Genomic DNA, 22,512 nt, shown 5'->3' with positions numbered 1-22,512 from the left:
AATCGCAAAAAAATTAAATGCTCAGTTGCTTCCATGTGGTGGTGTGGATCCACCTCGGGCCTTCCAGTCCCCAGCTCCATCCTAGTGTGAGGATCCCCTGTCTCCGCCTCCAGCCACGAGCCCCAGACTCCAGCTCGGCCCTCCGATCCAACGCGGCTCCATGCTCCCTCGTCTCCACTGTTGCCCGTCATCCCACCAGCTCTGCCGGGCTCCCTCATTCCTCCGTCTCCGCCCTGGTTAGGCGTCACCCTGGTTCCGCAACAGGGTTCCTTGCTGCCGGCTCCGCCTTCCCTCTGACTCCACTGTTATCCTCAGTCGCTCCGGCTCCACCACGGTCTTCCGGGTCCCATGAGCCGTCAGCTCCACCGTGGCCCTCTGGACCAGCAGTGTCACCCTGGCTCTGTGTCTCATCAGCTCTGTCTGGGTCTTCACCACGACCAGCTACTTCGTAGGAGTTTGCATCCCCGGTCCCTCCTCCCAGGCCTCCACTATGGCTCTTCCATCCTGCGATTCTTCGACCATTATGCCGGCTGCTACTGCTCCTTGCTCCCACCCTCCACTCCCCCATGGACTGTTTTGCTGTCTCTGTTTGTTTTCATCCCTCTCCAGCTCCAAGTCCTCCACCAGAGCCGCCTCCATCCCTCCTCAGATGGACTCTTTATGGCGCAAGGATGTGCCTTCTGGGAGGGTGAGCTACTGTAATGGTCATATTCAGTTATGTTCTGTTTTGGCTATGTTTCACTGTTTTAATTCTGAGTCTGTTCACCTGTGTGGCCCAGTTTCCCAGTGTGTGCCTGTTTGTTCCCTTGATTGATCATCCCATTCACCTGTTGCCTGATAAATTAGCTTTTTTGTTCTTCTGTGTCTTCCTTCAGTTCTTTGTTCGGTGTCGTCAGTGTTAAGGGTTTTCTGTTCTGTTTCCCTGAGTGTTCCTGTTATGCTTTTTGGATTATTTGTATTGAATTGTCCTTTGTCGTGCGCTTGCTGTTAGCAGCCACCCATGACAGTGTGTATATATGTGTGTGTGTGTGTGTATGAATGTACTATATATATATATATATATATATATTTACAAACCTTTATGTTAGATGCGATTAATCACAATTAATTTGACAGCACAATAAAAACAATAAAAAATATATAAGCATATATATATATATATATTGTCATTCAAAAATAAATTTCAAAAATAAATGTCATTAAAATTTGTAAAGGGATTGATATGATTTTTCTCTATATCTCCTCCATGTACCTTCTGCAGCACCTTCATGGACCCTGAGGTTGAAAATATTGTTCAAATGTTCAAAAAAGTTCAGCTCTGTGGAAAAGCATGATTTACTGTGGTAATCGACACAGATGGAGTCTGTATAGAGCTCAACTTGAACCTGTAACGCTCCTCAATACTTGAGTTGTATCACGGAAGAGAAAATGTTCCCTCACAAGGTGAGAAACAATTATGGTCCGAATAGGGTCTTTGTACTTTGCTTTGTACTGTCACACTGCGATCGTGTCCTTTAATGTGTAAACACGTAGTGTGTTCTAAACAGATTTTATGCAGTGTTCAATGAATGACTAAGAGCTGTCATCATCCACTTCACATTGTTCTCCATTAATTTTCCCATTATTAGTTCCTGTGGTGGCCGCGCTCTGAGCAATAGCGATTGTTTTTTTTCCACCCTGGCTTGATTAAGGATTGCTGCTCTGAGAGCTACTGGTTGTGGCTTTGTGTCGACAGCAATAGATTGGGAGTCTGGGAACACCGTGTTTTTCATGATGTCAGTCTAATAACACAACTCCTGAACTAATGCGCAGCTCTTTCTCTACCAAACCCCCCTCCCCAACTATATTCCATAATTTATTATTTACTCCACCCTCTCGCGCTCGTCACAATATGTTTCTGGTAATGTGTGCATGTCTTTGTATTTTTATGTACAGAACATCCTAACCCCAATACTAAGTCATGCGTCTGCCGATGTGTTTACCCAACTCTGTGTAATCAGGATGTGACCGCCCTCAACCCGATACAGTACACCACCAAGGATGCACACCAACTCTTATTGCCAAATGAGCCATACGCAGGCTAATATGTTTGAGTTGCAGCCCTGAAACACACTTTACGACCTGTTGGACAGACCTATACTGGAGAAATGAAGAGCATGTGCGCGTTGAGCTCCGGGAAAACACTTGGAAACCGAGAATGGAGGCTAATAGAGCCGCGGAAAATAATGAGTGAGATCCGTTTGCCCAGGATGCAAGATCGCGATAGGATCTACACACAAAATTCAATGCAGTATGTGTGCTGTGCATGAAATGTTATTACTGTGGACTAATACTATCAGTCAACTTTGTTGACATGGTGTTCTCACTTTACTCGCATTCAAACAAAACAGACTAGATTAAACAAGGAGGTTTGACAGAATTTCTTTGAGCACTAATCCTCGTGCCTCAAGCAAAGACTTCATTAAACATAATTGGCTGTAAATGTGGCGGGTTTTCCGCAATACGTTTTCGACCGCAATACGAGCGGAAGGCAGAAAAACATTAGAAGAAAATGTTCTCAACTTGTGGCTATTTTAGGTGCTTTTAGTGGGATCAGACAGGGTTTGTAAACCCTTTGTTTGTAGTTTCATCCATAAACTGATGGGAATGGCTGAGCGCGCATGTAAAAAAAAAAGTGTATGCTTCCCTACTTGAATGATAATTACGTTGCTGTGGGTTGCCTGGATACAAACCATGTGAAATCATTGGGTGTATCAGAGGTTACAGCAGAAACGCAAATCCCCTTTGTAACAGTAAGTTGCGTTTTACATTCAGTATGCAGAACAAAATTACCGCCTCACTGATATCAATTTACGACAACAATTTGTGGACAAAACACAGAAAATGGTTTAAAGCCACACTGGAGTCTGAAGCGCTTGGTCCTGACCGTGTAATTGAGTTTTTTTGCTGTTAGCAATGGGATGAAGATGTTATGAAAACTTCAAACAACATCCAATGCACAATAACACACCGATATTGAAATTCTTTTCAGATGTGATTACCTTCTTAAAAGAAACTTCAGGAATGCCTCACCTGCAATTTTCATAATAAGCAAATGCGTGTGCCACAAGTGGAGCTACAATCATAAATCACTTTACTAATTTAAATGTAAGATTTCGGGAGAGGAAAAAGGGTTAGTTTTCTAAAAACCTGATGTCCCAGATTGTTCCTGTCCCCTGAGAGAAGAGCGCTACACCAGAGTTGAAGTTAAATCCCATGTGGACGTTAAAAGCACTTTGACAACCCAAGGCCTTCGTTCTTCTAATAACCAGCATGCATTAGCAATGAGGTTTAGCTGCAAATTTAAACACTTGCAAAGCCATTAAATCTAGTGCAGACATGGCCACCATGGTAATGAGCTAAGTTTGCATTTCCATGCTAAATTATTTTTCTTCTATGTTCAGCAAAACCGCTTTTTCTGCCACACAGGAGTTTGTTAATAAGCCTATAATCATCTAGCCACTTTCACACCCATAAGTTCAATAAATATGGTGTTTGTCATTCCTGTTATGCAGTGCACCTTTTGAATTCTGTAATTTAAAATAATAAAAAATTAATAAAAGTTGGCATTTAAGGTAGTATTTCTATTTTTTGACTTTTTTTACGTCGTCCAAAAACTTGCACTTTGAATTCCGTTTTCAGGCCCCCAAAATGCCGCTGTCGTGTAAATGAACGGCCAAAAACGCATAAAAAACGTTTTTAGTTGAAAACGGTGTCGTGTTAACAGCCCCTAACAGCGATGGAAGTGTTTTTCATCTTCTCATCTCACATGGATCTTCTGTCTGCTTGTGAGCCTGTTAAGTGACTTGTTGAGGACACAGGAAAATCTATAAATTGATTATCGATTAAAACATTCCCAAGAAAACAGTTTTTGAAACACTTCAACTGTTTTTATATATATATATATATGATAGTTTCAACTTTACTATTGAAACTCAACTGAGCAAACTAGCTGAGCACAAAACTAGAAACTTCTCCCAAGCGCACTGGACAGAAGCCAGAGGGTATTAATGCAGAGTACTGGCATATTCAGACAGATCCTGTTGTGAGTAACGGAGGTTCAGAGGGACCTTTCAATAAATAGGACACCATCTGTAGCGGGATGTAGATCCAGGTGATGGCTCATCTCTTAACGCCCAACGCTTTCACCAGGCTTTGTCTGGGACTACTCCATGGATTGGGGATTCAATTGTACGATTATGTACTTTCTGATATGATGTTGACAGGGCTGTTTAAAACATTGTTTGTTTGTGTGTGTGTGTGTGTGTGTGTGTGTGTGTCTGTCTGTCTGTGTGTACATGTTTTTCTATCGCGGTGGGGACTTGAATGCACACCTGAATGCTCACTGACTCATGGGGACTCATGTCAATGCGTGGACCTAAATTGAGGTCCCCATGGGTACACAAGCTTATAAATGGTACAGAATGATTTTTTTTTAGAAAATGTAAAAATGCAGAAAGTTTTGTGTGATTAGTAGGTTTAGGGTTCGAGTTAGTGTAAGGAGACAAAATATACAGTTTGGAAAGTATAAAACAATTACGTGTATGGAGAGTGCCCACAAAGATCCCGAACCAGACTGTGTGTGTGTGTGTGTGTGTGTGTGTGTGCGTGCGTGCGTGCGCTGGGACATCAATTTTTCTTTTTTAATTAATTATAGTGTTTACTGTTATTTACAGACTTTTTAAAGAGATACTGAGCGGAGGTGACAATGCCATGAAATATATAGCCAAATACTTAATTACTCACATTTACTTTCAGAGAATTTACATAATAACTAAATTCAATAAGTTGCACTGAATAAAGCAAATCTCATCATGAAGCTAGCAAAGCCAAGGTCATGTTTGAATGTTTTGTTACTTCAATCGATGGAGATGCAAGTCAGATATGAATGCTCCAAGATGTGCATCATTTATTGCACTTACTGAATACTTAAAATAGTTATGAAATGTTTGATTAAATAAACAACAAATTGGTGCATTGGTTATTTTGAATAAGTATGTACTTACAATTAATAATTAGATCTAGTATTTCCCTTTATATTAAACAAATAATAATTACACAATGTATATGTACTTAAAACACTAATAAAACTAAATAAATAAAATTGGTGTATAAGTTTGCTTTTTTATGTGCTTTTGAAATTGGTTAGTGTTTTAGATATTACATGTACTTAATGTAGCAAAATCTATAAAAATTGTGTGAAAAAAACAAAAAACACTTTCTTTAAGGATTGTCTTTAACTCAACTTTACCTATTTGACAGGTTTTTCTATCTTATTTGAAGATAAATGTTAGAAGGATAATTGTGCAGTTCTACTTTCCACAAAGCTTTGTTTAAATATTAATAAAACACACAGATCAAAAGTAGCTAAGGGCTCATTGCTCTTCTAATCCCTCAATTATTCAGACCAGTGTTTAGCGACACACATTAGCCTGAAGCTAATATGTGTAATTCACCTCCGTGTTTAACCACCGTTTAACTTGCACAAGAGTTGTTTTAATGTACTTTGGTGAAGCATTTTCAATTCAGAGAGCATGACTGACATGTTTATGTGGCTCTAAATAAATAATTGGTCTAAATAAATTAATAATTCATCATAAAATGAGTCTGTGCCTGTCTAGCACATTGTATTAGAGAGATAAACTCGTGTTATGGGAAAACAGCAGACAGTTTAATGGCTGGCAGGCGTGAAAAGTACAAAGAAAATGAAGGACTGTAATAGAGGGCAGGTGACCCATGTCGCAATTTAGCAATACACGCAACACAATGTCCCCTCGTGGACCCATTCGGAGCAGAAAAGCCACAGGTACAACAAACAAGGGAAAGAAATTGAACAGAATATGAGCAATATCACACGAGTAGCAGTGCAATTTGGCTGTAGCCTATATCACCATGGCTGTGATTCGGCCGTAGGTAATCAATTGTGCTGATATACAATCATATAGCACGGCTACGAGTGTGATATTGAGCTTATACAACAGTTTGACGGCACAAGTGAGTAAATAAGACCCGTCTTTTGTGCAGAACTACTTACTTTCGCCACGGATTACAATCTCAAGTTGACAGTTTGACAGTTGAGCTCAAGACTCAGTTACTAAGTCTAAAACGTCACTTTTGTGTGGAACGTTGAGTCGCTTCATTGAAGCTTGTTGTAGTATCATGTAGAGGAGAGTGTTATGGTATTATGAGAGAGAGATTGACTAAACGACATTACCTGCATCTGATATAGCATTCATTCTTCAGGTTGATGTCCATAATATTATATCCATTATAAAAAATCAGTTTGAATGTCTGCTGAGGAAAGTGATGTCTTTGGCTACGTTTACACGTGGCCGGCTATTTTCATAAACGGACATTTCACCCTCTCCGTTTTCAAAAATAACATCGTGCACACCTGTCAGTTTTCATAAAAGTGTTCGTTTACACGAACCCGTGTCTATATGCCGTCAAGAGCATGCCAAACCTGTAGGTGGCAGTGTAACGAGAAGCTCAAGCCCACGTTAGCCAATCAGAATCCCGAAAGTAGGTCGCATTTTTGACGCAGGTTCTGTCGCATGCTGTGACGTCGGCTGCCTAAAACTCGTGCCTAAACATGCAAACAAAGTTTTCCAAAATCTCCACTCTGGCTGGAGTTTTTAGAAAGAATTGTTTTCAGAGGGGAATTCTCCGTTTGCGTGTAAACGAAGGGCACAAACGAAGGGAAATGTCTCAGTTTTTCAAAATAACCATGTACGTGTAAATGGTGCCTTTGTGCTTTTAAAAGTTTCCCAGAGACAGCCCTAAAACAACTTCCTTGTTCAGACTCGCTCATAGTCTTTGTTGCCATCTAATGGCGTAATAATGTAACTTTCACTGAACACCATATCACAATCACTAACGGACAATTTCTCAATACCATAGACGGCATATTATGTATATAAAATAATATAGCCATTATAAAAGGCAATAGGAAATTATCACAAGCAAACAATTCACTCGAACGTAAAAAAGCAGCACTCTAGTACATGATTTAAGTTAAATAGGCTATAGCCTAAATATAAAGATCTAAATTTTCCCCTTAACCAAAATTGATTTTCTCTGGAACAAGTAATGGATTAAAGGTATAGTGGAGGATTTTTCCGAATTTTAGAAAATAACTGCCCTCTCCACTTGCACATGCGCAACACTCTACCTGCTCCCGAGAGGGAACGCCTATTAAACGTGTGCGAGAGAGCATGCACGAGCCCAGTTCTCCTCGTGCACGCTCTGTTTACAATTTTTTCTGACGAGCACGTACGACGGCCTTACGTAAACATATCACCAGAATGATTGACAATTAGGAGGACCAATAGTCTCGATGATCCACCCAGAAAAAGAAAAACCTCCACTATACCTTTAAGAAGACCAAAGATTGCCCGTTTGATATACCTCAAATTAATTATATCTCATATATAACCACTATCTACATAAGAACCAGCGGTAAATTCCTGAAGGACTGGCCGAGATGATCCTGTTCTCTGCGTGTATATGAGCGCTGATCGCTCGCTGACGCTCTAGAGCTCAATCTCCAAAAACGTCTAAACAAATTGTAAATTAGGTGCTATGTTTATATATGAGTCACATACTTGAGGTCTAAATAACTACATTCTGGTCTAAAAAACTCTTAAAACTACATTTTGTTACACAACAACAGTAGCATTTTTTAAAAATATGGTGGATTTGCTCAACCATGACAGTCACTGCAAGCAGAGTGATACAAACAGTGAAACAGTTACAGTGCTGAAACTGGGGCAACACTGTAAAAAGTGAATAGTAGGATCAACTTAAAAAAATTACTTCAATTGGTAACACCTAAAGAAATTAAGTTTTCTCAACTTAAATTATCACGTTTTATCGTGAAAAATCTGATAATTTAAGTTGAGAAAACTTAATTTCTTTAGGTGTTACCAATTGAAGTAATTGTTTTAAGTTGATCCAACTGTTCACTTTTTACAGTGAATATCGCACGGCTGGAAAAGGCTCTCAGCCAATCAGATTCGAGAATCAGAACAAACTTTTGCATAAATTATATATATATATATATATATATATAGGGGGGGTTGGACAATGAAACTGAAACACCTGCTTTCCCACAATAATTTATAAGTATAGTGTTAGCCCTCCTTTTGCAGCAAATACAGCATCAGTTCATCTTAGGGATGACAGATACAAGTCCTTCACAGTGACTAGAGGGGTTCTGATCCATTCCTCTTGCAGAACAGTGTCCAGGTCACTACGTGATGCTGGTGGAGGAAAATGTTTTCTGACCCAAAGTGGCTCAAGCATATTTATTATGACTGTGCAGGCCATGGGAGAAGTTCAACTTCACTTTCATGTTCATCATATTCGTTCTTGGAGTGTGTATTGGTGCATTATCATGCTGATACGCACGGCACCCCCTTCAGGGTACAACGTTTGAACCATTAGGTGCACATGGTCCTCCAGGATGGTTCGGTAGTCCAATGATGCGCCCATTAAGCACAGTAGGGAATGCCATGATATTGCAGCCCAAACCATCACTGATCCACCCCGTGCTTCACTCCAGGGGTTAAGCCTCTTTGGGGCTTCGCCACTATGTAACATCCACAGATGTGGGTAAGACAAAGAAGGTGGACCCATCAGAGAACAGCAGATGTTTCACATTGTCCACAGCCCAAGATTTGTACTGTTGGCACCAATGAAACCTACATTTGGCATTGGCACTAGTGACCTGACCATGAATATTGACTCTGTGGAGCAAGTTTTGGTGGAAACAGGAGAGTCAAGGTGTGCATTTAATTCTGCAGTATGTGGAAGTATGCCGACATTACCCTGGATACTGTGGCTCTCAAGACACCACATAGAGCCAGCGAGACCCGCACCAACAATTTGCCCTTTTTTGAACTCTGATATGTCTCCCATTATGTTGTGTGGATTGTAATATTTTATATAAAGCTGAGCTATTGCTCCACTAATTCAATCCTCACACTCTGCTCTTACTGATGGAAATATAAAATCAGTGAAGACTGGCCACCAGACCGCGCATATATACAGTGCTATGCATACGTTTAGACACCCATGCTAAAGTTGACTAAAAAGAGGAATAAAAAATCATCTTTTGGAAATTGAACTTAATGCCTTAATTAAAAAAATTAGGAAAAATCCAACCTTTAAGGACACCAATTTTCTTTGTGAATGAATAATGTATCGTAAATAAATAAATGTTCTTCCTGTGTGAAACCAACTCTATATTGGCCAGTGTTTCAGTTTCATCGTCCAACCACAGTATGTGTCTATATATATATATATATATATATATATATATATAGCTATATATAAATTATATTGTGATAATTTAACTGTTATGTCAAGTTAATTACAAATGAATTCAAAACTGCATAATAAAAATATTTGAAATTAATATCAAATGATTCTGAATAACATGGATCATCAGGTTTTGAATAAACATGCTGCTGTTCATGCATGCATTTCCTAAAATATAATTTATTCAAATTAGTACTGAATTAATTACAAATAGGATTGTTAATTTAATCAAATAATCATGCTTATTAAATAAAAAATATCTACCCTTTTTTGTCTACATTTGAATGAGAGCAATGTAACATGCAGTAGCTGCAACTCTAGTGCTCTGGGCGGAGGAGGACTGATTAACTAATATCGTTTCGGGAAGATGTGCATAGCAGTTAGATATTAGCTCATGCGATTAAACACACAATGTATGAGTGCTGTCAGAAGATAAAGACAAAAGGAAATGATTCTGGCGGGCGGAGGGATGCTGAGCTCCAGATACTCCACAAATGCGTCAGCGCTAATAAGCTGAAGAGCCAACAGCTGAAACATACCAGCCAATAGGATTTCCAGAGAGCGTCTGCGTCACAATCACAACCTAATGACACTATGTAGATGACTAAACCTTGAATCAAGTGTGAATATAGAGCAACGGCTGTTAGCAACACACATTGTTGGCTAGATAAAAACAAAAGGCTATAACCAAGTTAGGCTAACATATAATGTTGCTTTCAAAAATGACACTATTTACTTTTTTAATGCATATTCCTGGTGCCATATCATTATTTAGCTAATGTTTTAGCAACATAGCATTGGTTTAGCTCGAATTTGGTAGCTATAACACCATCCAATCAAAAAGTTCTCAAGTAAATGTGTCTTGCTTTACGGACATTTAGAAACTAAAAGAAAGGCTTTTGCCATATGCATTGGCATGCAAAATGTGACTCTTTTACCAAACACGGTTCACACAAGAGCGCAGCGCTCTTCTTAATTAGCTGTGAAGTGTGGATTTAGCTAAAGTGACTCTGGAAGAACGTAATTGACAAAATGGCTCTTGTTTGGCAGAAAAGGGTGGTTGGGGGTTTGGAAAGCATAAAGGTACTAATGCATCCAACAGTGCCTCTAAAATCAGAGTGGGCTACAGAGGCGGCAAAAAAAAATGCTCTTCGCAATTTAAAACGTCTAATTTAGAATCACATGTTTATTGTGATGATAGCCCTCCTGAGCTACACAGCAAAAAAAAAAAGAAAAAAAAGAGGTACTCAACTTCAAAATGAAGAGGGCCACATTCAATTCATAATGGATGGCAATTATATAAATATATAATGCTAAATCAAATATTCTATATACTCATCTCACACACACACACACACACACACACACACACACATATATATATATATGTGTGTGTGTATACTCGTCTATATATATATATAAAATGTAAAAAAAAATTATATATACAGGCCCTAAAACTATTTTTACTGTATACTGCTATAAAACTATTTTTGCTAACACAGACAGTTATGACACCAAAATATTAGATACTAAAATTCACTTTTCAGATAGAGAAATTCAATAAAGTAATCAAATGTAAAATAACACTACATAGTATTCACTGTCTAAATTAAACAGAGATTAATCCTTATTAAAGTTACAAAAGTTATTCAGGCGAGAGCAAGGGCTTTTTTTTTCTTTGTAATTTGTTGTTTGATTAACATTAAAAACACAGATGGCAGCAGAATTATTAGGATGCTGTCTCTTTAATACCCAATGGAATGATACACATGCGTTATCTTTCTCAACGGTTTACGTTCACTTAAGACATAACTGACTATGTTTACCAGAGCAGGCTTCTTTTTTTTTTCTTTTCAATTTCTTCAATACTTCAATTTTGTATGACTTTTTCCATTCAAGCGCAAGAAGATGTTAAAGGGATACTCCACTTTTTTTGGAAATAGGCTCATTTTACAACTCCCCCAGAGTTAAAGTAGTACCCCAGAGTGCAGTCTGGACGATGGGGCGGGGCGACACGTGTCGCTCCGCCCACACCCAATTTAATTGGTTTATAATACCGCAATCTTATTGGTGTAGACGATTCAGGTCTGAGCATGCGCATTCCTTTAAGTACGATTTTATGAATGATTTGGCCGTATTAAAGAAATATTAAATGCTAACTTTAATCGTAGGCTATATGTTGTCGGTTTACCATGGTAATTTTAGTTAAGATCTATTGGCTAATGTTTTATTGTACTTAAGAAACAGAATGGATGAAGTTATTGTTTAAAAACGAACGCAGGCCTACTTCAAGGAGATGTTTTACAAACTCGGGATTTTACCCAAAGGATGATAATTCACTGTAAGAATGTAAAAGCAGCTGATTTTAATTTTTAAAGCACGACCGTTTTTTGTTGTCATTTTTTTAGCGAGATGTTGTCCAATGCGTGCGTTAGGCTACAGTGCAAATAAAATGTTTAATGGCAAACTCACGTTTCTTTGTTAATAAAATGCGGGCCTGTTGGTTCTGTAAAATCCCTATGTTATAGTTTTAAAGATTCATGTTTTCTATAAGTGTCGACCGTAGGCTACAATTCGACTATCTGTTACTGTGACATCAGGCCATTGGGTTTTGTGCGTTGGCTACAATAGAATTAAAACCGTGTAGTGCTGAAATGTGAAAATAAATAAATAAATAAATATGTATTTACTAAAACAGATTTATTATATCGATCTGGGCTTGTATACTATTTGGTAGGCTAGCCTATTATTGTCTTATTTGTCACTGTGGTTTTGCTTTAAAATAAAATAAAACAAACTTTCGGATTTATCCGATGTTTTACTGAAATACAGTGAATTATCATCATTTGTGTAAAATCCCGAGTTTGTGTTTATTCACTGATCCTAATGGAAAAACGAAGAAGCATTTACGAATGATTTGAAATTCCGGAGCCCTGCATGACATGCGGAAAAATATTGTCTAGCCTATATCAGCCTATAGAAATGATCTCTCCTTTGATAGCCTATATGCCAGTAATTTCATGCTGTCATGATCATTGCTCACTAAAAGTGGCACTGACTTATCTGCAGGGTAAATTAATAAATATAAGAGTAGGCTATCTAAATTTCAAACAGTAATTTATCAGCAACATATTTCGTGATATTGCCTAGCCCTAAAACTGCTCAATATTAGCCTAAAGCTTACAATATGATTTTTTGTAAAGCTGCTTTGAGACGATGTGAATTGAGCGCTATACGAATACATTTTGACAGTAACTTCATCTAACTTGATTCGTAAATTCAGCAAAATATTATCCAATTGATCATTAGGCTACTGAAATCGGAAATCCCCATGGTTATCATCACTTAATATTTCTGTAGTATGGCCAAACAGCGTCGTAGTCGTAGATCATTCATAAACTCCTACCATAGACTCGTACATAAATGAATGCGCATGCTCATGCCTCAAACGGCTACGCCAATTAGATTGCTGTATTATAAACCAATAAAATCGGGTGTGGGCGGAGCGACACGTGTCGCCCCGCCTAAAAGTGTCGCCCCGCCCCATCGTCCAGACTGCACTCTGGGGTTACTCGAGATAAACAGTTGAGTTTTACTGTTTTCGAATCCATTCAGCCGATCTCCGGGTCTGGCGGTACCACTTTTAGCATAGCTTAGCATAGATCATTGAATCGGACAGGACCATTAGCATCTCTCTCAAAAAAATGACCAAAGACTTTAGATATTTTTCCTATTTAAAACTTGACTCTTCTGTAGTTACATTGTGTACTAAAACTCAACTGTTTAACTCTGGGGGAGTTGTAAAATGAGCCTATTTCCAAAAAAAAGTGGAGTATCCCTTTAAATGGAGCTTAATTCAGTGTGTCTTTTTTGGGGGCGTGCCCTTTGGACGTTTGCACACAGAGTGTTGCACACAGAACGAGTGACGCGCTTGAATATTTAAATTGGCAAGGCTTAAGGCTTGTTCGACTTCATGCAGCTCTGCGCAGACCGATCGGCGGCTGACTTGAAGCAGTGTATGCCGGTTATAAATTTTGTCCGACTTGATGCAGCGCCGACGCCACGTGACTGTGACGTATGCCATCAAAGTACCGCGAGAGCGATTTGAGAGTAGCCGGAGAATTCAGCCAGCGCAGCTTCTCAAGAGCGGCTGCACAGGGCTGCACGAGGGCTGATGACGACACAGCTGTTCCACGATTGGCCGGATTCACCGCATGACAACGATCACGTGTGTTTCGTGTTTATTCGAACCAAGCGTGCCGCACAAGCCCTGAAAAGTGAAGCCAAAACGTCTCGATCGCCCCCCGGTGACTGGTCCTAGTATAGGTCATAAGCCCCGCCTCCCCGTGTTATTCAATGGGGCGTGAGACCAACTAAACAATTAAATTACACTTCAAATATCTTTTTCCAAAGGTGGTTTCTTTCATTTGCTGTCGTTTTTATCACGCTGATGTAAGTTCAAGTGTCTGTTTCAAAAATAAGTTGTTTTTTAGTTAGTTACGTGATGCGGTGGTGTAACGTCATGATTGACAGCTGTGATTGACAGGTTCTCTGAGCGAAGTAGTCACTGAAGCACCAACGGACATTTTTTCGGGATCTTCGGAGGACTAAGGAGATTGTATTTACTTTATTTTAACAAGCCTCTTGTCGTACTGCAATCAATTTTTAAAAAAGTGTGAAGAATCCACTCTCCCTGAGTGCATTCTGCGAGAGTGAGGGCGGAGCGTTGATTTCGCGGCTTTACTTCCTGCTCACTACTGCGCAGGTCTGGTCCCGAAATCGCTACTGCGCAGACTCAAGTTCCAATATGTCAGCGCCATATCGGGACACTGGCGGCTTCAGTTCTCATCAATGGAAGAGAGCGAAGGGGCGTCGTCCATCTTTTTTTACAGTCTATGATTCGAACACCTTTAGTTCCTCTAAAACTCACAAATCAGTTTTTTATAACAGTAAACACTCTTTTCATGTAGTTGCGATGTTATATTGTGTCATGTTTATCAAATTAAAACTGATTAAAAAACGTAGACTCCACTTCATTGATAGTAGCTTATGTTGAACTTTATTCTTGTTCAAACAGACGCTGCATGAAGCAGTACATAAAGTATTGAATGAAAATGTCTCTTATCGAAATATTGTATTTACTTCACTTCAGCTGTGGTAAAGTATGCAAACACCACGTGAGCGGTCACTACGGGAACCAGAAAGTGTCCGACTTCACGTCTCCGTTTGCAGCTCCTCCCCGCCTGCACGCGGCTACTCTCGCCGATCGGTTACATCCAGCCGCAGCCGATGTCGAACACACCTATCAACTTTCGTGACGATGCAGCACTGGCCTGTTAACTGTCGCGAGCATAGTTCACGTTCATGTTCTCACAATATTGCATTGCTAGAATTCATTAAAATGTTACCGGCCAACTGGCAATTGACACCGATTCATATAGGCTGCTCGCCAACGCCAATTTTTACTCGCACTCGACGGGTGTTAATTTCAGGCCCTGGGCGGAGCAACTGGTGCGACAGCCGCACAGACCGAAGAGAAAAACCCAACCCCCCCCCCCCCAACACTGGTTTGACTAATAAGTTCTTGTGTAACTCTCTTTTTGTCAGTAAGAATGATACTGATTAAGCGCAAAATTAAAAGCAGACTGCCTACATTTTTCATACTATAATTAGCCCCTTAATGTCTCATTTTCAGGAAACTTTTAGGACTAACTAAAAAAAGCACATTCATAACTAGGCATGATGATGCGAGCCACAACATAAAGCCTGATTAGCCGATTGTGTCTGTTGAGCACTACAGCATAATCAATCCTTTATTTAGCTTTAAATCAACTACAGTCCTTCAAAACTCTGTAAGTAACTGACTGGTGATAATAAATGCAAAATTTCTGTGCGGAATCATTTCATGCTTAAAAAAAGAAAAAAATCTGAAAAGAAATAATAAATGCATAATTTCTGTGCTGAATCATTTCATGCTTAAAAAAGAAAAATCTGAAAAGAAACAAACTAATTGCTTGTGGAAAATTAATTTCCAAAATGGAGCAATTCTGACCTCTGGGTTATGGCACATTTGCGGGGCCCATCTCTGCTGATGACTGCCCTCTGTCTTTACACCCACAAGTCAATTATTCTCTGTGTATGTGTGTGTGTGTTTTGGTGATTACAGGGGAAGGTTGAGGTCTGGGTCTCAGACAGTGAGAACATTAGGGTCGGCTTGTGAATCAACATCTTGCGTTGACTGATATGGGAAACATAAAGAGGAAGTGTTTGTCAGCACTGAGTAAACTAATGTGATTGAATGGTGCAATAGTACTGGACACCTTGTACTTTGCTAATGAAATCCACATTGTATCTTCCTACGTATGAATCACAATTCAATAACATACTTAAACAATAATAGTGTTCCGGTTTTTTTTTTTAATGTCTTGAATTTGTTTTTGGGCTCTACTAGACAGGTTTGCATGCTTGAATATTCAAAAAACACATAATTTTTCAGATAATTGACATTGTTGCGGCACCTCTATTTTCAGTCTGTCAATAACGCTCTGGGGTGCGTTTCCCGAAAGCATCGTTGGCCAACTATGGTCGCAAGTTCATCGCAATGCCCATTGAACTCTATTGGTAACGACGGAACTTGCGACCATAGTTGGCCAACGATGCTTTCGGGAAACCCACCCCTGTTTAGTTCCTGTCTCTATGAAGCCCCTCCTTCTAAAAAGCACAGTGTTCTCTGATTGGTCAGCTGGATCAGTGTGCTGTGATTGGTTGAGCGTGTTTGGGAAATGTCACATACCTTACCATAACCGTGAGTTTCAGCACACTACTAACACAACTTAACCAGGCCTTGCACCTTTTTATTGTGATGTGTTCGTTCCCGGAAGAAAACTCAAGACTACAATGAAGGCGTTTTAGGGAGTTCAGAAACAGTGCGCACTGATATAGAGAATAACTCCCGCTGGAGGGACTTTGTGCTTTTGTAACTTTGCAGACCTTTTTCATGCTCAAACAGCAACATTACACTCTAAAGAAAGCTGAACATATAAAAAAGCATCACAGGACCTCTTTAAGTATAATGCTTAGATCCAAAGAAGACGATTATAAAAGAACATAATATTTATCATGAATTTAGAAGAATAAGCCAAAACAGTGTGCTAGTGCACAGACAATGAACTGAGGGACCAAAAGAACTTAAGTAATGGTACAAACAAGGTTAATAAGGAGACACAGCTGAACTAAGAGGACTAATCATATCAGTGACCATGACAACTCATTAGTGGCGGGAAACTAGACAAAGGAAACACACGTGACTGAATGAAAACAAAACAAAATGACCATGACTGTGACATTAAGACATCATTTTAGTCAGGGTTTCTTGCACCAAGACCAGTCAGAATTATATTATATTATAATTCAATATTATATTAGATTATATTATTCACAATTTTCAAATAATGCTTCTTCTGAGCTCTTTTTCCTCTGATTACAACATCCTCTTCATGTCGACTCTATTTCTCTCCTGTTCAGAGTATCTGTCCCTTAGGGATCCCTAAGGATTACCTGCACATCAATTATGAGTAAGCGGAGGGAAACTGTTGCCACCACTGCCCCAACCAATTATTTTTCTATTTTTATTTTGAAATGAAAATACTTTATATGAATCATGTTCCAAATTTATATAATGATATATTTTGTTATTTAAGACCTTGTTCACCTGCATTAATTCAACGTATTTTTCAATAATGTCCTACATGATTCATCTGTTGGATTGGGAACATTGCAATAAATTGACTGACATCACAAAGGGACCGAGATATATTAAGGCATTAACAAAAGCGTGAAATGGAAAATATTCAATAAAAATGGTTTTTAAATGGATTGGGGCATGACTTGAATAGCAAGTACATGCTCATCGTGGTCTTAACCACCTTGTTCTTTAAAACTTTATGTGAGGGTGAACAGGAAAATATGAGTGACATGATTAATTTGCATTCAAGTAATAGTGGTTGGAAATTTCCGGACAATTCATATTCCTTTTTTTTTTAGCCCCGATTACTCAGTTCTCGCGCATGCGTCGTGGCGCTCTCATGAACTCAATCAGAGGCCCACACAGAAGACAATGAATAGTTGAATATAGTCGTAATTTTAGTTTTTTTGTGCACAAAAAGTATTCTGGTCGCTTGACAAACTTAAGGTCGAGCCACTGTAGTCACTTGACTATTTAAACGATGTCTTTACTAACTTTTCTGGGCTGGCAGATGAAATTACCTATCAGCCTATGAAGGAGTGAGCCAGCTCTCAGATTTCATAAAAAATATATCTTGAAGATGAACGAAAGTCTTATGGGGTCAGAACAACATGAGGTTGAATAATTACTGACAGAATTTTCATTTTTGGGTGAACTATCCCTTGAAGTTTTTCTAGCACTAAGACAACAAAATTAAAATTGTGTAATTGAAGTTTTTAAGTATGCAGGACAGAATTATGGGAAATGTAGTTTAGTTGCACGTCTGCCAGCTCATAAACCAGCTCGACAAGTTAATTTGTTATTCTTCATCAACAGGAAACAAAATTTACTAAACAACAAATGCACCTTGAATATAAATTTACATTGGACCAACAGACTGCCTTCTCAATTCAGAAGTCTCTGCTCTAGAACATTTTTTTTTTAATTCGATTTTGTTCAGCATTAAGACATAAAGACAGAAGAGACTAAAGCCTCGGGTGGAATGGTTAAATTTGTTCATCTTAGCCGTAGCATTATTAAACTGAATGAGACATATGCAGGTCTGGCAACTGTCTGGTGTGGATTTACGGTCGGCCTACTACAGAAGCCCTTTTCTTAATAATTAGATTTCCATTACTCTGTGTTAGGCAGACTATATGTACAAGGCGCCGTGTCTTTTCTCACTTTTATGACAAAATGAAAGCAAATAAAAGAATTTAATAATACCAGTGGTGAAATACTACCAGAGTGGGATTAATGTTTCTACCAAGAGTCAAGTAAAACATTAAAGGAATGTTCTGGGTTCAATAAAAGTTAAGCTGTATCGACAGTCTCTGTGAAATAATTTAGACTCATCCCTCAGTTTGTAAAAATGAACAAACAAACCATAAAAACTGCCCACACAGACTGCCATTATAAGGGTGTAAGTGTTAACGCTTTTTTTCCAAACTCAGGGACTTTAAATTATTTCCTGTGACAGTCTACTTTATATACGGTTATATAAAATTATGTAATTTGAGGCAACACAGACAATCATATTTGATGTTTAATATACAGTTACGTGAAGAGGGATTTTTGACCAATGAGGTCTCGCTGGGGGGGGGGGGGGGGGGGCTTCTAGCGTTACGCCGCGAAAACAGCATGTCAAAATTGTCCCTTTTTGAGGGTCAGTAAAAACACATTGTTTTGTGTGTGTCCCTTTAAATGCAAATGAGCTGCTGCTCCCGCCACAGAGGGCGGAGCTTCAAGAGCTCCTGTCTGACCGTGGTCCGGGGGAGGTTTCACACCTGTAATTTTGATTCGGACCAAACTGAAAAGTCTGAAAATCCGGACCAAACAAGGTAGGTGTGAAAGGGCCCTATGATTGTGAGATCCATCTTTTCACACTGGTGACAACTGAGGGACTCATACACAACTATTACAAATCCTGCAAACATTCAGTGATGCTCAAGAAGGAAGCATCCGTTAGGAGCCAGGGGTGTAAAATTTTGAACTGTATCATTGGTGTAAATTGTTCTTATTTTGTTTAAAAATTCATTAATTAATTTAGTCCTGCTCTTCAGAGGCTAAATAAGATATTAGCATGTAAAACAAAATAAGAAAAATTTAAATTTAAAAAGCCACCCATCGAGGAATTTCCAACAAAAAGTGAGGAAAGGTAAGAGGAAAGCTGTTTTCTTTCATTTATGCTGGTTTTTGTCAGGAAACCCCCTTGTTTTAAAAAATCTAGAAAGGAAAATTTTAAGGACAGAAGAGAATTAGGTTTATTCGGTATTAGCAGGAGGAGTTGTTAAGTCTATTCTGTACAATTTTGTTTAAGATTCTAACGGAACTGAATCAGCCAGAAGCAGTGTGGTGGCAGAGTTGTATTGGAATTGTTGTTTCTAAAGTAACTGAAACAAAGTGCTTAAGTGTAAAGTTTCTAAAGTAACTGAAACTTGGTGTTGGTCTCTTATAATTCTGTTAAAGGTCCCGTTTTTCCTGTGTTTTTGAAGCTTTGATTGTGTTTACAGTGTGCAATATAACATGTGTTCATGTTTCGCGTGTAAAAAAACAGTATTTTTCACACAATTTACTTATCTGTATACCGCTGTTTTCACTGTCCTAAAAACGGGCTGATGACTTCCTTGTTCTATGAAGTCCCTCCTTCAGAAATACGTAACGAGTTCTGATTGTGCCAGCGGTTCCTGTGTGGTGATTCGACAGCAGCTTAGCGCACGTTGCCCGGAAAGGTCACGCCTCTTACCATAACGTAGAGATACATGCGCTCAGTGTTATTGTAAACATGTCTTTAATATTACCTTATCATTTTGAGCCGGAATCAGACCCGGAGAACATAGATGAAGAGGATCGATTAGAACCTGTTCAAGCACGACTTTTGCAGGATGTTTCACAATGGTAAGCTGTTTATTTAGTAGTTGTCATACTTTTACGTTTTACGTACTTTTACGTTTGGCTGTTACCTTGAATTACCTTGAATTGGTTAAATTGTAATGTTAAATGTTACAAACTGTTATAAAAGCTTGTAGTATATGGTTTTGTCCATCTGTCGAATTAACGATGGTGTTGTTGAATTTTTAAAATAAGTGCATTGTTTATTCCTACCTTAGTTACACGTGAGCACGAGTTTTGATTAGTAGTATATGTTTTATAGGTGTACATGTGGTAACTGTGACAAAATGCCAACGGAGGTTGAAAACATCTGCTGCAAAGAAACACAAAAAGTACTGTAACACCTCCTAATTAAATAATTTTTTGTTGTGTATAGTTCTTTTGAAATTGTTTTCATCCAAACAACTTTATATACACTTTATTTTCACCATGAATATAGCCTTAAAAGCTGCCATGTTGTGTTAAAGAAATCGTTGCCATGCATTACAATAATTTATTTATTAAAAGTTGAATGTTACGTGACTGCACATTAAATTATTACAAACACACTCTACAAACGCAACTCTTCCTCTTCTCCGTAGGAGAAGACCACGAAGACCACGCCCCCTTTTTTTGTGTATTCCTGTGGGTGGAGGTTAGTCAAAAAACTGTTCTACTGACGTCATTAAAGCAGGAAGTAGAGGGATGTAGTCCAAACCGGCCGTTCGCTGTAGGCTTTGAAAGTGGACTTCTGTTAAATAAAATATAAATATCTCGCTTGGCATTGAACTTTGAGCTTTATAATTTTACAGGTATTATTTATGCTCTAACAGCAACATTACACACTAACTAAAGTTTGAAAAATGGGATCACGAAGAACAGGACCTTTAAGATTCTTAAGTAATTGAATTAATCCGAAGTAGTGTGGCGGCAGAGTTATATTAGATTGGTTGTTTCTAAAGTTACTGAAACAAATGTGTATGTTTTTAACGTACTTGAAACTGATTGTGAAAGTTGTTATAGTTCTGAGGAAATTCTAAAGTAACTGAATAGACCCGACGTACTGTGGTCGCAGAATTATTTCACAACTATTGTGTGTTATAGTGTAGACTAGTGAGTCCGAAGCGCTGTGACTCTGTGAAGTTTAAAACAAGAACCCGAAGCAGTGTGGTTTTGCCCGACGTACTGTGGCAGTGTTTTAAATTTGACAAATATTGTTTAAGCCCGAAGTACTGTGGTACAAACAAGTAAGTTGTTTTGAGAAAATAACATAAAACCTGATGTAGTGTGGTTTTGTCCGATGTACTGTGACAGTGTTAAATAAAAAATAAAAAAACAATAAAAAAATTTCTTACTGTTCTGCGTAGTGAAATTTTAGGTCGAAAGGACTGTGGCCGTGGTTAAGTTTAGAAGCCTCGCTAGTGTGGCTATTTTGTTCATTTGCGTCCGAAGTAGGTTACTGGAGCTGTGAATAATTAGACTAATGGATATCTTAAGGCACCTAGAAAATGTGTAGTCATTTAAATCAGAAGTTGCGAATAACTATTAGATCACAAGATACTTTTAAAGCCCGATAAGACTTTTGAAAATGGAAGAAATTATTGTGAAATACATCGCTAAACATGGTTCTCAGGAAATGTTTGATAGAATAGAGAATTTTGTTGATTAACCATATAAGTGGGCTATCTCTAAGTTTGAAAATTACCCCAAAATGCGTAGGAACAAAAAAGGAAATATCGTTACTATCAAAAGGGGGGTGATTCTTTATGAAAGATGTTTTATTAGCATTGCTATGTAGTTGTAATTTATAATAAATGTTTTAATGACATTCATCTTCAAATGAATTTTTAAGACATTACTGATGTTTGATGTTCATCTGATTAAACCTGTGACTTTAATGTTCTGAATGTGAAAAGATTATTGTGGGGAAAAGGGGGGCAACCTCTTCTTTTTGATTATTGTTTCAGATATAAGCAGCAAAATGTTTGTCTGAAACGTGTAACCTGGAGAAAGATGATCTAGTCATTTGAAGGACGAGAAGGAAGTAGAACCAGTGGAGCCAGGGGATTTTCTCAAGAAAAAGAACAGAATACAGAGATTTCCAGACCTGCAAGATCCAGAACTCCAGGCCTAAAAGACCTAGAAACCCTGAGACCCACCATGGGATGGATAGAACTGATGAAGAGGCACAGACTCGGACAACACCAGTGACTGCTTCTTCTAGGAATTATGGTTCAAGTGGAAAAGAATGGACAATGAGAAGTGAAACAAGAGGAGATTTCAGAAAGAAACCATTTCAGAGACTACGGAGAGCAGTCTTTCCACATAGAGGGAAAACAAGTGGATACAGGATGTCCACACTGAGAAAATGGACACAATACACATGCCAAAATGAAAAACCACACACACACACACGCACATTATATTGTCTAATGATTGTTGATTGAGTTATCAAATCCAAACAATATGCTAACATCACTGATACACATTGTGAGAGCCCAACAAAGCCTTGAAGAAAGACAAGATTTTTGCAAAACAAATGCATGATGGAGACTTAT

The sequence above is a fragment of the Squalius cephalus genome, assembly GCF_949319135.1.
Source record: "Squalius cephalus genome assembly, chromosome: 13".
NCBI classification, from domain to species: Eukaryota; Metazoa; Chordata; class Actinopteri; order Cypriniformes; family Leuciscidae; genus Squalius; species Squalius cephalus.
Note: the sequence above shows the minus strand (reverse complement) of the source record.